A 20,102-nucleotide genomic window follows, 5' to 3' on the forward strand; every position below is an offset into this window, starting at 1 on the left:
CCATGGAGGGATGCTGTTTACTGGCTGTCTTCCCATGGCTTGCTCAGCCTGCTTTCTTATAGAACCCAGGACCAGCAGCCCAGGGATAGAATCACCCACAATGGGCTGGACCCTCCCCCATTGATCACTAAATGAGAAAATGCCTTACAACTGAATCTCATGGAGGCATTTCTTCAGCTAAGGCTCCTTCCTCTCTGATGACTCTAGCCTGTGTCAAGTTGACACAAAATCAGTCAGTACACTCCCACTCCCCCTTTTTCTTTTTCTTAGGTCTCCTTCTCCCTTCTCTTCTCTCCCCTCCTCTCCCCTCCATTCCCCTCCTCTCCCCTCACCTCCCATCTTCCTTTCTCCATTGTCTTCCTCTCCTCCCTTCATCTTCTCCTTAACTTCTAAGACCTCCCCTAGCTCTTTGCATCACATTAGGCACTGAACTGCGTTCCAGAATCATATGCTCCAATGTGATTGATTTTTAATAGTGCAGGACACTTTGTATCCCATGATGGGGAAGCTGTTTCTTTCTTTTTCAGTTCTGACCATGACAGGTAAGAAAGCTTGAGTTTGGCATTGCCATCAGTGTCTTTGACACCTCTTATAACACTTTTTAAAGTTCCTCTAGACAAACAAAGAGCAGAGTGTGTGTCTTTGATAAGCATGTGTCTTGCAGAGTTTGCTGTGGTGGGATTGATGGAGGAAGTTGGCGGGGAGAGGCAGTCCAGCAGGAGCCTTCACATACTACTTTGGGTAAATGTTAGTAGAGACGTTGGGTTGACAGGGCTCCAAGCCCTGTGTTTGGAGACCAGGCTCCATCCTTGCTGCTGACCAGTACAGAGGCACCTGTCCCACTTCCTGGCCAACTAACTACCTTTGCCCTAGATAGCTCTAGGTAGATTCTACCACTGAATCGAACCTCAGCCCTATCTGTGGCTTTTGACTCTTGCCCTAAAACTTTTCCAATTGGCCTCTAATTAAAAGAGTCTAGCACAACAGTTCCTCTGCCTTGTTTCTTGCTTATACACTCATTTCCACAAAGGCCTTAGCAGTTAGAGTGCAGGTGATGATGTCTTCCTGGGTACCATGTTCTAAAACTCCCTGATTCTTTGCTACCCATCAATCCTGGGCTACTTCTCAGCATTGAGGCCACATGACTGTCGTCAGTGTTCCATGTGTCTGAGCAAGCCTCACTCAAGTACAAAGGTGGACAGTGGCCAGCCACCCAGGTGTGCAGAGCCTTCTAACTGTTCACATGTCTTCTCAAGTCCTTAGGCCACAGGATGTCCTCCAGTGAGGCCAAAGAAAAAGATGGGAACATCTTTCTGCTGTGGTTCACACTAATTGTTCCAGATTCTATGGACTTCTCCTGGCTCCTGCCCGTGTTTGTTAGGAGGACGGAGTTAAAATACAAGTAATAAATTAGTAGTTTAGTGCTTTTCCTCGTTTCCTGTGGGCTTGTTCTATCAGCAGGTATGGCTAATGCCATTGACTGGCTCCATGAAGGGATCACAATGCCAAGAGGGCCAGCAGACCAGCCAGCTTGTGGTCTAGAGGGGACCTGTGTGTCATCACTGGAAAGAGGCCACTGACCCAACCCACAGCAGTTGGCAAGTCAGTGTGTCCAGTTTTTTAGAAGTCAGAAAATACAGTCTCTTGTGAGAATTCTTCTGATTTATGGATGCTTACCTAAAGAAGAGAAAACACAGAACCACTGCAGGCCAAAGTACAGCTCCGGGCTAGTCCAGGCATCTCCCAGGCTCCAGCCATAGGCCCACTCCTACCTCCCCCACTCTGTGAGATGGAGCTGCCACCAGGGTAGGAAGGTGGAAGGTGCAGGCCCTGCTACTTACCAGCTGCAAAGCATTGGCCAAGTGGACCTCTTGGGCATAAAACGGCATTGCTTATTTCTGCGAGTCATTGTGAGGACTAAATGAGGAAGTACATGTTGACGCCTAGCAGAGTTGATGTTAAATCAGAAGGAACTGCTATATCACTCAGTAACATCCAAAACTCCTAATAATGTGAAAGGAATGATAGGGCGTTCACACTGCTGTGGATTGTAGTATCTCAGCTTCATCAGCCAGGCCCTTCACCATGTTTCCACCATTATGAACATAGCAGAACTGAACACTGAGCAACTTCATTCTGTGAGGTTGGTGGTAATAGTCCTGAAGTTCTAGGACTTGCCATAAAGAAAGACTTGGTAGTGAGGTCTCCAAATTGCACTATGGGCCTTGGGGGATGCAGACCTAGCTGTCATCCACACGGTGTCCAAGAAAAACCTCTGGGTAGCCCTTGGGAAGAGACATAGCACAGGGGCTGGTCGGGGCTCACTAGGCTTGGGGGTGGAGGGGTCAGGCGGGGAGAGGTTTCAGTGTGAAGTTGGGTAGGGAAACTGCCCAGGTATGGCCTCAAGGGCCCTGTTGATGCTTCTCCTGGGCTGTAATGAATATTACAGCACAAAACCCTTTGATCTTCATGTAAAGTGTCACCAGGCACACTCCTGGGTTCAAGTGGTCCACGATCTAGGTCCCAAAATTGGGTAACAGGCTCAAAGCAATAGAGCCCACATAGGAAAACAGAATATTCTCTTGCCCTGCCAGCTGAATAGCCCCAAGAATGTTTTGTGATCAGTGTGAGTCAGCAAATTGGAAAGACTGCTTGGAGCAATGCAAGAGCCAGTGCGGGAGGAGCAGCTAGGTTTGGGGAGGACAGCACCACTTGGGAAGACCCACAGGATTTGGGTGCTCCTCTGAACTAGCACTGAGGGCCCTAGCAATCTCGAATGTGGTGAACAGTCCTGCTTGATCTGTACACATCAGAGGCAAAAAGCCATGCCTTGCGCTTGGGGTGAATGGGGCAGATGCTTATGGAATTCAGCTTCGATCTTAAGATCCCTTTTTGAGCTTATCCAATGCTGGAAAACCAAATGATTCACTACCACATCCCACCGTCCCTGCCAGGTCCTTGCCACTCACACACCATCCCATCCTTGTGAACATGTATGTTGGAGCAGGAAGCTGTGTGGATACAGAAACATCTTTGGATGGGTATCGGCAGGGATGGTCATGGTAATAAGAAGCAGATATCAGTTTGATGGTGGCAGGACAGGGGAAGGGACCTTCCCATCCTTCCATTCATTGTTCATACCTGGTATTGGATACCATGTGTCTGGTGCTGTGCAGAGTGGAACTATGCTGGAACAGTATTTAGGAGGAGGAAGATTTGCAGTTAAGCCATTATGGCACCAGAAATTCCCCCCTTTGTCTGGTTTGTCAGAAGTCTCACTGGAATGAACAGGCTGCCCAAACCAACCTTGCTATGAACGGGCTTGAAATCCTCAGTGTTCCTTGGAAGTCCTGGTTGTCATGCACTGTGGAGTGTGAGGAGTGTAGGGTCACGTGCACTTCCTGACCACATGGTCTCAGGAGATCTGCGGACTGGTCTTCTGCTCTTTAGCATGGGACAGGCACAGACAGCTGGGCAGCTTTTTCTGTGCTGATGCTGGGGTGAGATCTTTACATACCCATCTCAGACATGGACAGCTGGGAAGCCTCAGTGCACCACCAGCCTCTGAAGGGATGAACAGACACTGGCCATTCCTGGGCTTCACCAGGACCATTTTGACTGCTCAAGTACTATGAGCAGGTGGAAGGGAGAGCCTGGACAATGAGCAAAAGGCATTTTTTTTTCTTTTACCTCCCCCTGAAACACACACATAGAGTCTGACAGAGTGAATAGACCACCAAGATGGAAACACAGCCCTCCTCAGACTGATTGTCTTCCATGTGACAGTAGGCTTTTAGGCGCCATAGCCATTCAAAGTCCCATTGCTACCAGATGCCAGCAACAGCCTCTGAGAAGGGGCCCAAACCCACCAGGGGAAGAGTGCCACCTATCCTTCTGTTGTCCCCACAGCTAACAACGCCACCCACTGAGCCCCAATTCCTACAGTCGGAGAGAGTCTTGTTCAGGGTGGCCCCTGCAGCTGCAATGTATGCTTTGCTTTGAGGGCCAGGATACACACCCCCCTTGAACATCCCTCGAGAGGGAGATCGATGTGGGAACCCACAAAATGATTTTTATGGACTCTCTGTTTTAGGCATGACCACACCATAATGGTTATTAATGAGGAGCTTCTGCTTGAGAAACGCTGAAATAGGAAACCCAGGAGGCTGTGGCGGGACTGTTTAAACCCACCACCCAGAGTGGCATCCACCAGAAAGGGAAGAAAAGCTGGGGACCGGGCTTTGCTCCATCCGTGACTGTGTTGCTCTTGGTCTATCCAGCAAGGCAAAGCTTTACCTGGACCTCTTCCTTATTCTCTTTTAAAGGCTGAACAAACAGCACAGCAGGCAGAAGAATGTGGCTCACACTGCCCTCAGGGAGGTAGGGTAGGGTATGGCCATGCCCCTGTCCTCCAAAAGTTGGCATGGAAACTGACCATTGCCCTTGCATTTGGAGGAGAGATTAATTACCCCAGAAAGAAATAAGCAATCAGACTTCCTTTTGGCAAACTTCTCCTTAAACACTTCCCCCAGGGGTATTGAGAAAACAAGATGTTTCCCCCCAGGACCCCCTGTTTGGGGTAACTGGTGCCTTTTACCATGTTCACTACTAGTCGTGAGCTGAGGAAGCCTCTTTTCATTTAACCCTTTGTTTGAAAGCAGCACCTAAAATGGACCTCCCTCCAGGGCAGTGCTTAGACTTGGTGGCAGATCTACATACTATTCCCTGAGTGGCTGCCAAGCAGCCTGAACCAGGAACCAAGACAGGGACACTTTTCCTCCCCACTTTTTCTGCAGGCCTGTTTGGTGTTCTTAGTGTTTGTCCCTGTCTAGCCTCATGGTAAGGAGAGGAAAAGCAAGTCCTCATCTAAAAACCGAAACAAAACAAAAACAGGAATGGAAAGGACCACAAGCCTCTGTCTGTCCTGTAGAAAGGGAAAGGACAGGGACGTTGCTGAGGTCTTTAACGATTGGTGTTGTGGGGGAAAGGTGACAGTGTCTGGGAGCAGCTAGTGCTGGAAACACCTCTAAGAGGATGTCACCTGCAATCTGTCATAGGGCTGCTGTGCTGAGGTAGGGATGGAGCTTACACCTTCTTCCAGTGTCGAAGTCCTCAGAAGCTTGCTGTCACCAGACACCACCTTTCAGATCAGCAAATCTATTTGGCTAGTCTAGGTTTCAAAGGAACTTCCAAGGATGTGCAGCTTCACTGCCAGCAAGAATCATGACTGCTAATCAGAGAGATGGCTCGGTCGGTCCTTACAGTGCTTGCCATGTGTGGTGCTTTGAATAGGAATGGCCCCCAGAGGCTCATGGATTTGAATGCGTGGTCACTAGGGAGTGGCAATGCTAGGAGGTGTGGCCTTGGAGGAGGTGTGGCCTTGTTGGAGGAGGTGTGTCACTGGGGGTGGACTTTGAGGTTTCAGAAGCTCAAACCAGGCCCAGTGTCTCTCCTTCCTGCTGCCTGCTGATCTGGATGTAGACTCTCAGCTCTCACCAGCACCATGTCTGCCATGCTCCCCACCCCCACACCCCCCACACCCCACCCCTGCCCAGGACACTAATGGACTAAACTTCTGAACTGTAAACCAGCCCCAGTTAAGTGTTTTCCTTTCTGAGAGTTGCCGTGGTCATGGTTTCTCTTCACAGCAATAGGAACCCTAAGACACCATGCAAGTGTGAGGACCAGAGTTTGGACCCCCAGAACCCACATAAATGCCAGGTGGGTATGGAGACCTGGGAAGGCAGAGCCGAGGGATCTCCATAACAAGGTAGCTAAGGAGACTAGCTGCATTGATGAGCTCTGAGTTTGACACTGCCTCAGTTAATAAGATGGAAGAGTTATCAAGGATGATTACCAATATCAACCTTGGGCCTACATGTGTACACTCAACACAGGCAAAACATGCATACGCACACATGTACACATGCATACCACACCTACACACACAAGAAAATGGCAAAAAAAATCCTGATTACTAATAACTGAAACCCACTCCCGCTTGTCTGAAACATGTTGGCTTACATAACTGAGGGGCTGAAGCTATACTCGCCTCTGGCATCTCTGGATCCAAGTCTGTGCTGGACTGACTGACCAACAGAGGATGAAGGACTCATCCTTGGCACTTAAGTTAGGGGTAACAGTTCCTTTCCAATTGAGATTCTGTTTCCAAGGGAAAAAAGAAGCTGAGCAAGAAAGAACAACAGATGTCCGCTGCAGCCCTCGCTCGCTCGCCGTTTACAAAGCACGAACTTGCTCATGGGTATCTGGGGTGAGTCACCTACCAGCACACTCCACAGTTAGTGGGGTGTGCAGGAGTCAGAGCAGCCCAGGAGCCCTTACATAGACCACCCCACCCCACCTGGTCTAACTCAGCCTTTGTCACTTGTCTGAAAGGAAGACATTTGGTGGTCTGAGGTGGTTAAAGCCTTGTCAGTGAGGCCAGCAGGCTTTCAGAGTCTCTTCCCTTTTGCCTGTGGCACAGAATTCATCCAGGGCTCCTGAGTGGGGAACACAGACTTTTCAAGCACATCCAGACAGGGCACATCCGGAAGGGAAGGTCAGATGAGCAAAGGCTCAGCCTCGCTGGGGCATTTTCCGTGAAATGGGCAGAAACGACCATGCAGCCCCCAGTGATGCACATTAACACTCCGTAAACATCGCAGCCCAGCACTCCACCATGTCAGCAGTTGAAGATCACCCACGGGACGCTCCGACTGGACAGATGGGATAGTGACAGCCAAGAATGTCACTTAGGTGTAGGCAATGAAACCAACATGGAACGAATTAGCCTCACTCACAGGCCCTGCGCTGTCTTTAAGAAGTTCTGATTTTATATGAAGCATTATAAAGGGCTCAAACTCCATAAAGCTCTCAGTAATCTCCTTGCTACAGGACCGGTAATTTCAGTCGAGTTTCAAAGAACAGTCCTGGGTATTTCCAGAAGCAAGCATAGAAAATGTAGCAACACTATCCTTCTGTCCTGACCCTAAAATACCCTATAAGGACCCAGGTGTCAGAAGCTGGGAGCAGAGAGTAGGTAGCAGCACCAAGAAGAGGGCAACAAAGTTTAGGTCTTGATGGGGACAGCCACTCAGCACTGAGGTGGGATGGACTGACAAACAGGAATGCACAGTGGAGGGCAGCCCGAGAGGTCTTCATCCATCCTGGCTCCAGACTTAAGGACTGCCTTCAGAGGTATGTGGGATTGTCACCTTAGACTATGAAGACTGCCATCCATGCCTATTAACCTCTGTATTCAGCCGGTAACTGCGGTCGGTCGGTCCGTGAGCAAGAATGAGGATGTGTCTCCACCCTCATAGGGTTCATATTGGCATGTCAGGCAGCAAATGATGTGCAGTGCTAGGTAGACAGATGAGGACATGCGTTAGGAGGGGAGAGATGGGGGAAATAGTAGGGCCTGAGGAAGTGACCTTTTGAGCAGAGTCATGAATACATCTCTGTTGCAGAGAGGCTTTTTGGTCCATAAGAGCCCCCTTCAAGACTTGCCTTGCATGTACTTCCACATTGCCAGAGCTATGACATCCTCAAAGGCAGCATGTGGCAAAGACATAGACACAGGCATGACCGTGGAGATGCATCAGTCTGAGACATGGGGCACCCCCAGGAAGTGGTCACAACCAGCTTTAAAGCCAACACCTGACCTGAGAGACTGGCAGGACAAAGAGGAAATGAGCCCAGAGCCCCAGTGAATTGTTTATGTTAGCTGCTCCATGGCAGAGCCCAAACTAGATCTTGGGTCTTCTGGGTCAGGGTATGAACTACTGCTATCATTGTAATGTTTGATGCTAGTCACTGGAAGTGGAGGACTGTGAGGAGGCCAGAGGTGTCCTGACAGGAAGTAGACGGAGTCCCAGAAAGCTCTGGTTTAACACGAGCTGATCTCCAGGCCTTGGCTAAAGACACTGGCCTTTGAAAGGTTCTTCTGTTTCACATGGGGTTGACAATGTATTCGTGACCATTCTGTAGAACCCCAGTGTCTTCTGCCTTCAGGTCCAAGATCTGTCATCTCTACCGCAAGGCCAAGGCCCCGGGTGCAGACCAGCAGTTCCACCAGGAGGATGAAAGGGGTTGCCCCTCACCCCCATCCCTACCCCACCTGGAGCGTGGGGGAAGGGTGGATCTGTGTTCTTTCCCAGTGAGGGCAGCCGAGGTTGTGCCCTGGAGTCACAACAAGTCCCAGTCTTGTTCCTGGCTCTGTCTGGTGACAACTGGCAGCTGACATCTTTGCTTCTGGCTAGAGCTGCATCTTATTAGAAATGGCATCTTTATAATAGATTTCTGCAAGTCATTGTCATCAGGACATGTCCCTTGTTTGTGCCAGTTGCTCCCCTGGGGATTGGTTTGCCTATTGCTATTATTTTAGAACTTCATTCTATATTTTTCTACTATTAGCATGTCAGGCTCTCTATATAGCACTAATTATTAAAAGACTTTTTTATTTTTTAAATAATTTTTCTCATTCCTTACATATTTACCATTAAGCCAGTAAGGTTTTAAGTGGATCTTTTATCTCTTAAAATTGCCAAGGATCCCATTTGTACTCAGACTTTATTACAGTCCAGCCTGGGAGGCCAAGGGTCAACCAACCTCCATCCAACTCCACACAACCTCTGCTGCTTTTGCTTCCCTAGGAGAAGCATGGAAGTCAGTTCCCCTGGCAACTAGATCTGAAAGTGGCAAGGGGTCACATCCCAGAACAAACTTCAATGGACACTGGTGGAGGTGGATGATAATTCATGGTCCATTCAGATGATGGACTCCATACAGCCAGTGATGATTCCAGGGTGATGCAAAGCCACATGAGGAAGCCTAGTCAGAATGGATTGAGTTTGATATCCATGCTCTGTAACTCGTGCCCACCCCCCCACACACACACACACACCAGTACTCAGCAGTGGCCCTGAAGTCAGGATCAGCCACATAGTCTGGGCTCTGCCTTCTATATTCTATACCTAGCACCTGGCTACTTAAGAAACACTTGTCAGCCAGGTGTGGTAGCGTATACCGGAAATGTCAGCACTCCAAAGGCTGTGGCACAAATGCAAACCTGAGGTCAGCCCAGGCTGCACAGCAAGACCCTGTCTCAAAGAAAAGAGGATTTTTGTAAGTGAGCATGGTGTTCATAGGGAACTGAAGCCACAGTGGAATGCCATTTTGGGAGCAGCTATGCATGGACACAGGCCAGCCTGCGGTGTAGCTCCTCCCTAAGGCAGGATGGCTGGTGGCTGCTGTCTTCCTCCTCTTCTGCTCAGCTGTGTGGGTTGGACGCCATAAGTGTTCCAAGAACAGGCCTTCAGCCAGGGCTGTGGAGTCAGGGAAAGAGGAGAAGAGTTGCCATTTCAAAGTGCTCTAGGACTGAGCAGTCCCGCAGGAGGGAGTTGAGATGGCTTGGGAGGTGCGCAGATGAACATTTATTTTAGTAGGTGAGCATGGCTTAACATGTAGTAAAAAGCCGAAACGTAGCTAGCAAGTTAGGCATAGGTGATTGGGCCCCAGCTTCGGTTTCAGACCCGTCCCTCTGCTCTGTCATTTCCTCCATTCCAGTCACTCCGGAGTCTCTCCATTGCCCCAGCATACAGGGTACCCCCAGGACGTCTGCACTTCCTGTTCTTTACCTGAAACTTCTTTTACACACTGTCTCTTCCTGTTCACTCAAGCCTTAGCTTTGTATGTTACTTCCCAGTGACTCCTAATTCAGCACCCCTGCCCCAATTATCAATTACCTGTTCTGTGTATATTACACTGCAATACTTGCTTGCTTACTTTCTTATTTTATATGTTCCTCTCTTAGACTGTGAGGCCATTGAAGGTAAGGGCGTTGTCTGCCCCATTCATGATAGTCTCCTGGGTGCTGTATGAACTTCAGCTAGCATACTCAGATGGTCCATTGGGTGAGCATGACTCTGACAGTTGAGAACTAGCTCTTATTCCTGGAAAAGAATGAACTTCCATGAGGGTCTCCAGGCTCTGTTCTTTTGGGTGCTGAGAAGCAGAAATCAAGGCCATGGCACAGTTGCTTTGCAAAACACAGACATGAAACCTCTGCCCAGCCACTGGTCATCAAGTTTCCAAGGGATTGTCCTCTAGTTTCCAAGACCCCATTCAGCTGAGGCCTGGCTCTACAGCAAAGCGTGGGAAGGGTCCCATGTCTACTGAGACAACACTAGAGGTCTAGCCTTTCATTGGTACTGGTTTGTAGCATTTAGCTAATCTTAGCTACTGCTTGCTAGGCTGGTCCCTCCCCACACATTATTAAATACTCTGTCATCCATTACAGACAGAGTCCTTGTCCACATTTTACAGAAGAGAGACCTGGCTCCAGAAAAGTTGGTAGCTTGCCTGTATTCACACTGTTGGTGAATAGTAGAGTCGATGTCTTCACATCTTACCAGGGCTCAGTATATGTTTATGGAGTGAATGAAAGGTGTAGTCTGGAGGATTTGAAGTTCTGTGGTTCCCAGAAGCTGTTAGCACTCACTCTTCCCCGAGACTGTCCACACATTGTACCCTGATGGGGATATCTTAGTCCTTACGCTTAGTGGTCCCTGAGTTAGGCAGCCAGGTCAACTCCACTGTCCTTTAGGGAAAGCAGCTGCAATGGCACTGACCGTTGATGGCTGGAGAATGGGTCATTCAGTAGAGTACTTGCCACACAAGCATGAAGATCTGAGTTCGGATATACATGTCTGTGATCCCAGTGCTGGGGAGAGGCAAACACACAGAGCCCTAGAGCTAACTGGCTAGCCAGCTAGCTAAATTAATTGATAAGCTCCAGGCTCAGTAAGATACTCTGTTTCAAAAAAAATTAGATGGAGAGTGACAGAAGACCTCCCGAGGCCTCTGGCCTCCACATGCACATATACAGTACATGCATGTATGTATACATACCAGAAGACAGTTACAGTAGGGACAAGACAGAGGGCTCTTTGGGTTTTTGTTTGTTTGTTTTTTTTTTGTTTTTTTTTTTTGTTTTTTTTTTTTTCGAGACAGGGTTTCTCTGTGTAGCTTTGTGCCTTTCCTGGAACTCACTTTGGAGACCAGGCTGCCCTCGAACTCACAGAGATCCGCCTGCCTCTGCCTCCCGAGTGCTGGGATTAAAGGCGTGCACTGCCGCTGCCGCCGCCATTGCCACCACCACCCCCCAGCCAGAAGGGCTCCTAGGTGGAGCAATTCCTCCCTTCTACAGAGCTTCCCCTCTGTGGTGCCCAACTCCAAGTTGCTCTGCTGGTTCCTACCAGCACCTCTAGACTTGGCTGCCATTTGTGATGTCCCCCCACCCCCACCCCACTGGGTCAGCTTGCTCTCACCCCTTCTTCTTGAGAGTCAGCAGAGTTTCTATAGTAGAGAATGTTTGAGACAGACTCTGGGCAGAATTCGTGAGGAATCATTCCCCCCTGGAGCATGTGCACTGCTCTCCTTCATTCAGCACACATCCCTCTGACCCCCAGAGACCTCACGTCTGCATACACCTACTGTATCTGGAGAGCTCCTCCCAGCCCAGCCACTCCAGATCCGCTGTCAGCACGGCTCCAGGTAGGCTGGCCCTAGCCAGAGTATGAGCCTTTTGGTTACCATTTATTCTTACCACTTGTGGTTTGAATCTTCAGCTTCTACAGAACTCCTACTAGAAGCAGGCTTCATGAACACAGTGAGTGTTGACTTACTCTTGAATCCCCAATGTTGATATTTTGTCTGGCACATAGTAGGGACCCAGATAATCCATGAAAGTAACTAAGAGATGAATTAATAGAAGTAAATACACAGACCTTGGAACTTTCAGGTCAAGAGAATCTGTTTTGCAGATGGATCCATGTTTTTCTCACCTGGGATCTCCCATCATCCTCAGCTCCAGGGCCATCAGAGGCCTGTAGCACAATAGAAGGGCCTCTGGGGATTTTGTCCCTGCTCTGTCACAAGCTGACTGTGTCCCTATGGACATAGCTCTTATCTCTAAGCCACAGTTCCCCACATGTGACCTTGGAGCAGAACCATTTCTGTGGCCCAGGCAGAGGGCATCATGGTGAAAGCGTGAATCTGTCATTAGGAGGGTTGACTTGTCAGTTTGTGGGTCATCATGGGCTCCTGTGCCTCTTTGATCTTCATTCCCATCATGGTGGCATTTAGCATTATTGCCACGGTATGGCTGCAGCTCCTTCACTGACTCCTCCCACTGACTATAAAGGCAGGAGGCCGGGGATATCCATAGGGAGGAGCCCTGTGGAAAAGAGGAAGATGGGCAGCAGGAACGGTTTGGGACCCAGAAGTAAAACATCTCTGTCAGAGGCATGTCTAAACGTTCCCCTTCAGTCTTACTGGTTTGAACTAAATCATGTGGCCACTCTTAACCTCAGGAGAGACAAGAAAATAGCTCTCTGTTGGTGAGGACAATGGCTGCCGTGTGGCAGCCCCCATAGCTAATGCATACACCTATCGCTGCCCTTGAAAGATACCATTCTTAAACTATTGCCTACATGTTTTCATCATTAGCCTTATTTGGACATCAGTGTGAGTCCCCAGAAGGCAGGGAACTGGCCCCATGGGCCTGGCAATGCAGTAGGCCCCCATGTCAAGCCAAACCCACATGAATGGTGTCGGGAGACCCCAGCTGACAGCGCTTTACCCTTCCGCTCTTGTTCCTGTCAACATGGTCACTGTGTTAAACATAAAGTATTGGTTCCCACTGAAAAATAATCTGTTGCAGGTCAGCAAGATGACTCAGCAGGTGAAGGCATTGCTGCCCAAGCCTGGAGAGCTGAGTTCATCCCTGGAACCTACATAAGGGTGGAAGGAGAAAACTGACTCGGCTAAGTTGTTCTCCGCCCTCCACGTGTGTGCGGCGGCACATGTGCCCACAAAGCACGTGTGCACGCGCACACACAGATAATAATAATAAATCTTTAAGAAATAAAGTGATCCTGGGCTGGAGAGATGGGTCAGAGGTTAAGAGCACTGACTGCTCTTCCAGAGGTCCTGAGTTCAATTCTGGGCAACCACATGGTGGCTCACAACCATCTGTAATGAGATCTGGTGCCCTCTTCTGTATACATAGTAAATAAATAAATCTTTTTTTAAAAAAGAAAAGAAATAAAGTGATCCATTCTTTTAGATAACCAAATGCACATTTTAAGAAAGAAACAAACAGAAAGGAGACAATAACAAAGCCCTGAATGCTACCACCAAAAGTGATGGCTGCTGTAGGCTGTGCTCCAGCCTATCATCCTCCTCCTCTCCACAGCGCCCATGCCCACTCCCCCAGCATGCACCTATAGTTCTGTAAGTGTGACTGCACAGGACACCCACTACACCATACCCAGTCTTTTCATCTTGTCCCCCTGCCCACGTCCAGTGTTCTAATGGCCTCTGTGGAGCCCCTACATGCTAGGAGCTTTCTGTTCACTGTTTAATTGCACATGTGTTCTATGAGGCCAGGATTGTCATTGCCCACCTAATAGGGAGGTCCATGGCTCCAGAGTCACATTCTACTGCTCATTGGTTAATGAGGTCAATGGTGATTGGACACCATTATCAGTTATCAATGAAACAAACAGATCCCAGACAAGTTTCTTATGAGGTTCCATCCCTGTTCTGACACTTGAATATCATTAAGATGGTCAAAGTGGGAAGTCGGGTTCCCAACCCTAAGTCCTCCCAGGATGTTCATTTGATAAACAAGCAGAGTCCCCGCTCCTGCTCATCTTCCTTGCCCACTGGAGTTTCTCAGCCCTTTGTCGCCTTTCTGGGAGTGGAAGTCCTCCAGGGCTCACCTATGAGGTAATTCTCTCATGACTGTGACCAAATGCCAGACAAAAGAGTTTTAAGGAAGAAAGGTTTATTTACTTCACTGACAGCAGTGCAGTTCATCAGAGGGAGGAAGGCATGGCAGAGGAGGTGCCTTGGTCCTTGGTGGCCAACCAGGAAGCAGAGAAAGGGGAATGGCGATGGTCGGCTGGCTTTCATCTTTTTTCCTTCTTAATTAGTCCAAGACCCCAGCTCATGGGGTGTTGCCACTGACCTTCAGGGTGTGTCTTCTCCTCAGCTAACCTTTCAGGAAATGCCCTCACAGATACATTCAAAGGTGTGCCTCATTGATGCCTCCTCTTAGAACCAACTGCATGCCCTCTTCTTGTGGAGGACAGCAACAGGACAGCCCCTGGGTACCAGATGTACCAGCAGTCACTGTGGCTGATGCTCTCCTGCCCATGCAGCTGCTCTTTTGGTCCTGACCACAGCACAGTGAGAACAGTTGACAGCCAGCAGTTACGGGAAATTACCGCATCACACAGCTAGTGCCTGGCACCACCACCCCCCAGTTTAAATCATTCAGGGTTGTAGCAGAGGATGGTGAGACATGGCAGGGAAAAGGGACCCTGGATCCAGCCCAGTGATGGAGCTGTGTCCCTGTAGCTTATGACAGGTGTTCGCAAACCTCCAGAAATGAAGGAAAACAGTGTGTGCTGCTACGTTTGTCACCGTCTCAAAGTGGCCCATGATTCAGAGAAAGGCTGCCAGGCCAGATGATTGTGTGAGGTCCCTTCCTGCTCCCAAGCCTGTGGTTCTGTGACCATATAAGGCCTCTGTGCCCAGCAGTCTTCCTGCAGCTAAAAGCAGCCCCACCCAGGGAGAATTGCTGAGAACAAGGAAAGCCAGGTCTCGGCCTCCTGCAGGATCCCCAAGGCAGCAAAGAGAGTCGGTGTAGGGAAGGCAAGGGTCCACCACTGACGGCCTCTTGCTGGGAATTGGTTACCTGCTGTGGTCAGCGACCCTGTCACCATCCCTCTCCCTCCATCGACCCTCAAGACCACCTTCTTAGTGGAGTTGTCGGGAACCAAGAGTCCAGCTGGCAGTTTTATCCATATTTCATACTCAGGCTGCAGTCAGCCTTGTCTGGTCAAACTCCTCTTCCCATGGCTCTTCTGGCTTGGTGACCAGGACATCCTCTCAGAGTCCCTGGGTTTTAGGTTTGCACTGTGAGAAATACCTTGGCTTCCATTTGCTGCCCTGGCTCTGCAGGTATAAAAAGTGTGATGGATCCCTACCCCAGTATACACGCACACATGCATGTATATTCACACATGCAGACTTGCCTGTGAGCTCCTTGGTGGAATGTGGCTTGTACAGTTGTGCACACACTGCTCATGGAGTGATGCCTCCACATCTACCGTCTCTATGCCAGGAACTATGAAGAGGGAGGGGAGAGATGGCTGAAGCAAGATGCCAAGGCTGGGGTAGAAACAAAGAACTGACAAGCAAACATGCTGAGAGGTGATCTCAAATTACTGTTATCAAGTTATAGAACATTTTAATCATGAGTTGGATGAGTGACAGAAGCTCAAGTCACATAAGATTATGCAAAAAATAAAGACTATTGTGGCTTGTATCAGTCATATCAGTAGGGCTAGCATTGGTTTCAGGCTTGGATGGATCTAGGAACCACATGACATCACTGGGACTCGATTCTGTACATTCGCTCAGCAGTTCTGTCTAAGGCTTCGGCAGGACGTGGAACTACTGGCTGTTGCTACATGTCTCATGGGGCCTTTCTTCTGCTTTTCAGTCCCTAATCTTGCTACCTTCAGGACCCAGGCCTGAGCCATCCCATGTGACTAAAGTACCTGGGGTATACCTCTGAGGGCTCTCAGGAGCCCCCTTTCCTTCCTTTCCAGAATCTCAGAACATTAGATAGGCACTGCAATCTTCATGTGTACATGTACACACACTGTGTATATGTGTGCATGTGTGTGCAGTCTGGGGGCCTCTGGAGGTGAGGGCTTATGGTTAGGGAAGCTGCCACGCCCCTCACCGTCTGCCCATGGATCACAAAAAAGACCTTAGATGCTGCTCACCAGCTGTATGGCCTCTGGGAAGTGGCTTGACCTCACTGGGCCTGTTTCCTCATCTGTAAAGAGGAGCTGGTGATGTTTATCAAGCCCAGGGCTGCTTTGAAGATTACAAGGAATGCAGCAGGTGGAGCACTTAGCATAGGGTGCCAACCTCAAACACGGGCTGCCTCTGTGCCAGACTGAAAGAAACTGTATTTGGAGGACGGCTTCAGAATGAGACCACTCTTCCCATTGGCTGCCATTTGAAGTGCCTTCGCTGTATGTAGTCTCTCTCTCTTTCTCTTGGGTTTTTGTGTTTTGGAAACAGGGTCTCTTGTAGTCCAGGCTGGCCTTGAATTCTTGATCCTCCTGCTTCCACCACTTGGGCTGAGATTACAGGCATGCTCTCTGCCACAGCCATCTGACTTCCCAGAACAACTTGCCAATGAGGAAGCCATGACTGGGCAGGTGGTCATTTACCAGGGATGCACACGGTTCCTTAACCGCAGAGGTGGCATTGGACCGGGCCTGGCTGTCACAGGAGCTGCTGCCGTCACTGCTCTGCCTCCCTGGAGTGACATGAGGAGACAGAAAAGAAGAGGACTTTATTTGATATTCACAGAGATCAAATCCTGAACTCAGAAAGTGGGGAAAGAGGAAGACTCTGTGAGAAAATGTCCTGGAAAAGCTTTGTACTACAGAGCTTGGCATTGGAGTCTGGATTATGAACGACACTTTAACTGCTGTCCAGTGTGGACCACAGTATATTCTGTGCTGTGCAGGTCTTATGACTGTTTAGTTGGGGATGCTGTAAAACTTTACCCACGGAAGCCCAATTTAAGCTAATATTTGCCAGTGTGACAAGTTATAGGACTAACACTCATAACTTTTGAACATGTGCCCCACATTGCATCGTTTCTGCATTTTTCTTTTGGGTCACCCCAGACCCTAGGCTGACACTTGATAAGGCGATAAACTGCATGTTCTGGGGGTGGATCAGGCGTGGTTGGAAGGACTGGTAGCTTGGAGACTTGGGTTCTGGCCTTAGCTCTGTCATGGATTTGCTGAGAGAGACTGGGCCAATGGCTTAATCTCTCTCAGCCTCAGTCTCTTCTGTCAAATGGGTATAGCCTTCCTATACCTCAGTGGTGAGTGTGAAGATTAGTGTAGGAAGTGATGGTTCCAACTCCGTAGGGAAAGAAGTCCCTTAGCCAGCCAGGCATCTAAAGAAGGGTTTCCTCAGTGTGTCCCCATGCAACCTCTTTGCCAAAGAAGTTTTTATGTGACCCCAGGTATGTAGATATATAAAATAGGTAAACAAATCAAATATTTAATGGTAATAAGTCATTTTACAAGTTTAAAATTAAATCATATAATTTTATCATTTATTAAAGGTTAAAACAAATTTTCATTATTTGTTATTAATAAGATAAACGTGCGGAGCTGGAGAATGACTCAGCCATTAAGAGCACTGACTGCTCTTGCAGAGGTCCTGAGTTCAATTCTGGGCAACCACATGGTGGCTCACAATCACCCATAATAAGATCTGCTGCCCTCTTCTGGCCTGCAAGGACACATGCAGGCAGAACACCATACACATAATAAATAAGGTAGACATGCTTGTTTAACTTTATTCATAAAGAATTAGATCTTGTCCATATTTGAGACTACAAGATGTTGTGTTTGCTCTGAAATTCCCATGTGTAATCACACATTTTGTGATTGTAATTGACTTTTGAGTCATGTGCCACTTTTCCATGTGCACCTTCTGCATGGACCCCCATCCTGTACATTACGAGAAGTTTTGCGTGTGTGGGTGTGTGTGTGGGTCTGTGTGTGTGTGTGTGTGTGTGTGTGTGTGTGTGTGTGTGTGTGTCCGTGCGTGCATGTGTGTGTGTGTGTGTGTGTGTGTGTGTGTGTGTGTGTATGTGTGTGTGTGTGTGTTCTAAGGTGTTTTCACCCTTTTCTCTTTTTCCTCCATTTGACTAGTTTTTGTTGCTTTGTCTTCAGGTTCGTCAGTCTTGTGCATCTCTGATCTGCCAGTAATTTCACCCTTGAGTACAACTTTTATTTCAGCTATTGTTCACTCTCTGTACCTTCCATTTCTCTCTAAATTGTACTCATCATATTCAAAGTAGATGTTTTTGCAATGCCGCGTGTTAATTCTGCCATCCGTATCACGTCCGCGTCTACTTTAGTTGGCTAACACTTCTCTTCACTGTGAGCCATGCGTTCCCGCTTGTCTGCAGAGCAGGATTTTTCCCACTGGAGGGTAGTACCATGCACATTACTCTGCTGAGCGTCTAGATTTTGCCATCCTCATTTAAAGGCTGGTGTCTTTAGTCTGTTGTTCTTGGGGGTAGCTGAGTTAGTTGTGGGCAGCTGTATTTCTCAGACTTGCTTTCTAACATTGTCGGGAGGGCGTCAGGGAGCCACGAGGGCTATCATAACCTAGTTGCTGTGGTCTCTGGCTCCAGCAGCCCCCAGGGACTCCACTCTAGCATTTGGGAGGTTCATCTCCTGGCTTGGGGAAGTGTTGGCAAGTGTTCAGCCTCCAGCCCCCTGAAGCTCATTCCCTCTCTGGTGCCCTTCTCTGTGAGCTGTGGAGTCTCATCTATTCAGCCAGTGAGCCCCAGGGACCCCACACAGATGCCAAGAACTCGTTCTCTACAGTTTCCTCTCAGTTTCAGCTGCCTTGACTTTTGAGCGCTGACCCTCATCTCTGCAGCCCACGAGCCCCCGCGCATGCCCGCCTCCTCCAGCCTGTGCTGTGCTGGCCAGTGCCTGCAGTCCCCAAGCCCCTCGCACAGCCTGCTGTCCACTGTCGGGACACACTGCTGTCATTTGTTCTCTTCACTTCTCGGGCTTTACGCAGAGAGCTCGTGTTTCCCTGTGCGACTCTCTGGGGTCACACACCTGTGGCCTGTGTGACTACATTCTCCATCAGGAGGATTTTGCAGGAGCTGTGAAGATGGCTCAGCAGTTAAGAGGAATTTCTCTTCCTGCAGAGGATCCAGGTTCCCTTCTTAGCACTCACAAGGCAGTTCACAATTGCCTGTAACCCCAGTTCCAAGGAATCTGACACAGTCTTCTGACCTGAGGGGGCAGTAGGCATGCATGTGGTGCACTTACATGCATGCAGGCAAACACTCATAAAATAAAATAAATCTTTCCAAATAAAAAGAAGCTTTTATAAAAACAGACTTAGCACTGATCAGACCCACAAAATGGCCACAGGGCTGTTCTGCTCTGCTTCTTGGAGAAGCTCAGAATGGAGACCCACAGCCAGCGCTGACTCTCACTTTGCTGCAGGATTGCTGGTGTCCGGATGACCAAATGGTAGTACACCCATACAAAGGAAGCAGTTACTGAGACATGCTATGACATGAGCAAAGAACCAATCACAAACACACACATAGACCATATCATTCCATCTATATGGACTGTCCGAACTAGGAAATTTATGGCAATAGTGTAGATTAGTGGGTTTAAGATTGCAGTGGGAATGCAGGGTGGTTGGTGATGGGTACAGGGCTACATTGGGAAAGGGGGAAAACATTCTACAGTTAGAATGAAGTTATGGTTACCCAGTCTTGTGAATTTGCTAAAACAAATACTGAGCTGCATGGTTTAGGCAAGCAGACTGTGAAGTATATAAAATGAATCTCAATAAAGCTGTTTTCAAGATGCTTATCTGTGGTGTTCTCCAGGACAGAAAGGAGGTAATGAAGGCATAGAGAGGGGCCTTGAATAGGGAGGAAGGCTCAGCTCTCACACTGAATCCTGTGTGTGGTACCTGTGGTATTAATTCCTGTTCTGGAAATGTGGCCTTGAAATGGTTCACACAGTCTACCAAGGCACAAATAACCTCCGATGCTGTCCTTAAAACTTGTCTGTTTTTTCTTTACTTCCATTTAAGACGATTCTTGCAGTTTGGATGTGATTTCCTCTTTCCAGGATTCTGTCAGCTATGCGCTTGTATCAAAGGCTGCCAGAGGGTGTCACACTGCCTCTGATCTGTGGTGTCCCCTGTGTGGACTCTGTCAATTGTCAAGATCCAGCAGAACAGGGTGACTGGCTGATACCAGCTGTGGAAGGGTTGGAAAATGCCCTTTGCTGGCATTTCTGCTAGTGCTGTGTCTCTTACATGTGCAGGGACCAGGCTGGTTGTTTATTTAAGCCAGGCATACCTTCATCAAAAGCACTGGGAGTGAGCTGTGGGTGTGGCTGCCTTCTCCCCTTGGAGAACTGTCCTCACCT

The 20,102-nt window shown here is 48.7% G+C and overlaps 1 protein-coding gene across 2 annotated transcripts in view; it reads left to right on the top strand.

Moving 5' to 3' along the window:
- Gnao1 (G protein subunit alpha o1) overlaps window positions 1-20,102 on the top strand; it is a 159,028-nt gene that overhangs the window by 64,795 nt on the left and 74,131 nt on the right. The window lies entirely within an intron of this gene.

This window comes from Peromyscus eremicus, chromosome 5 (genome assembly GCF_949786415.1).
Source record: "Peromyscus eremicus chromosome 5, PerEre_H2_v1, whole genome shotgun sequence".
In the NCBI taxonomy this organism is placed as follows: domain Eukaryota; kingdom Metazoa; phylum Chordata; class Mammalia; order Rodentia; family Cricetidae; genus Peromyscus; species Peromyscus eremicus.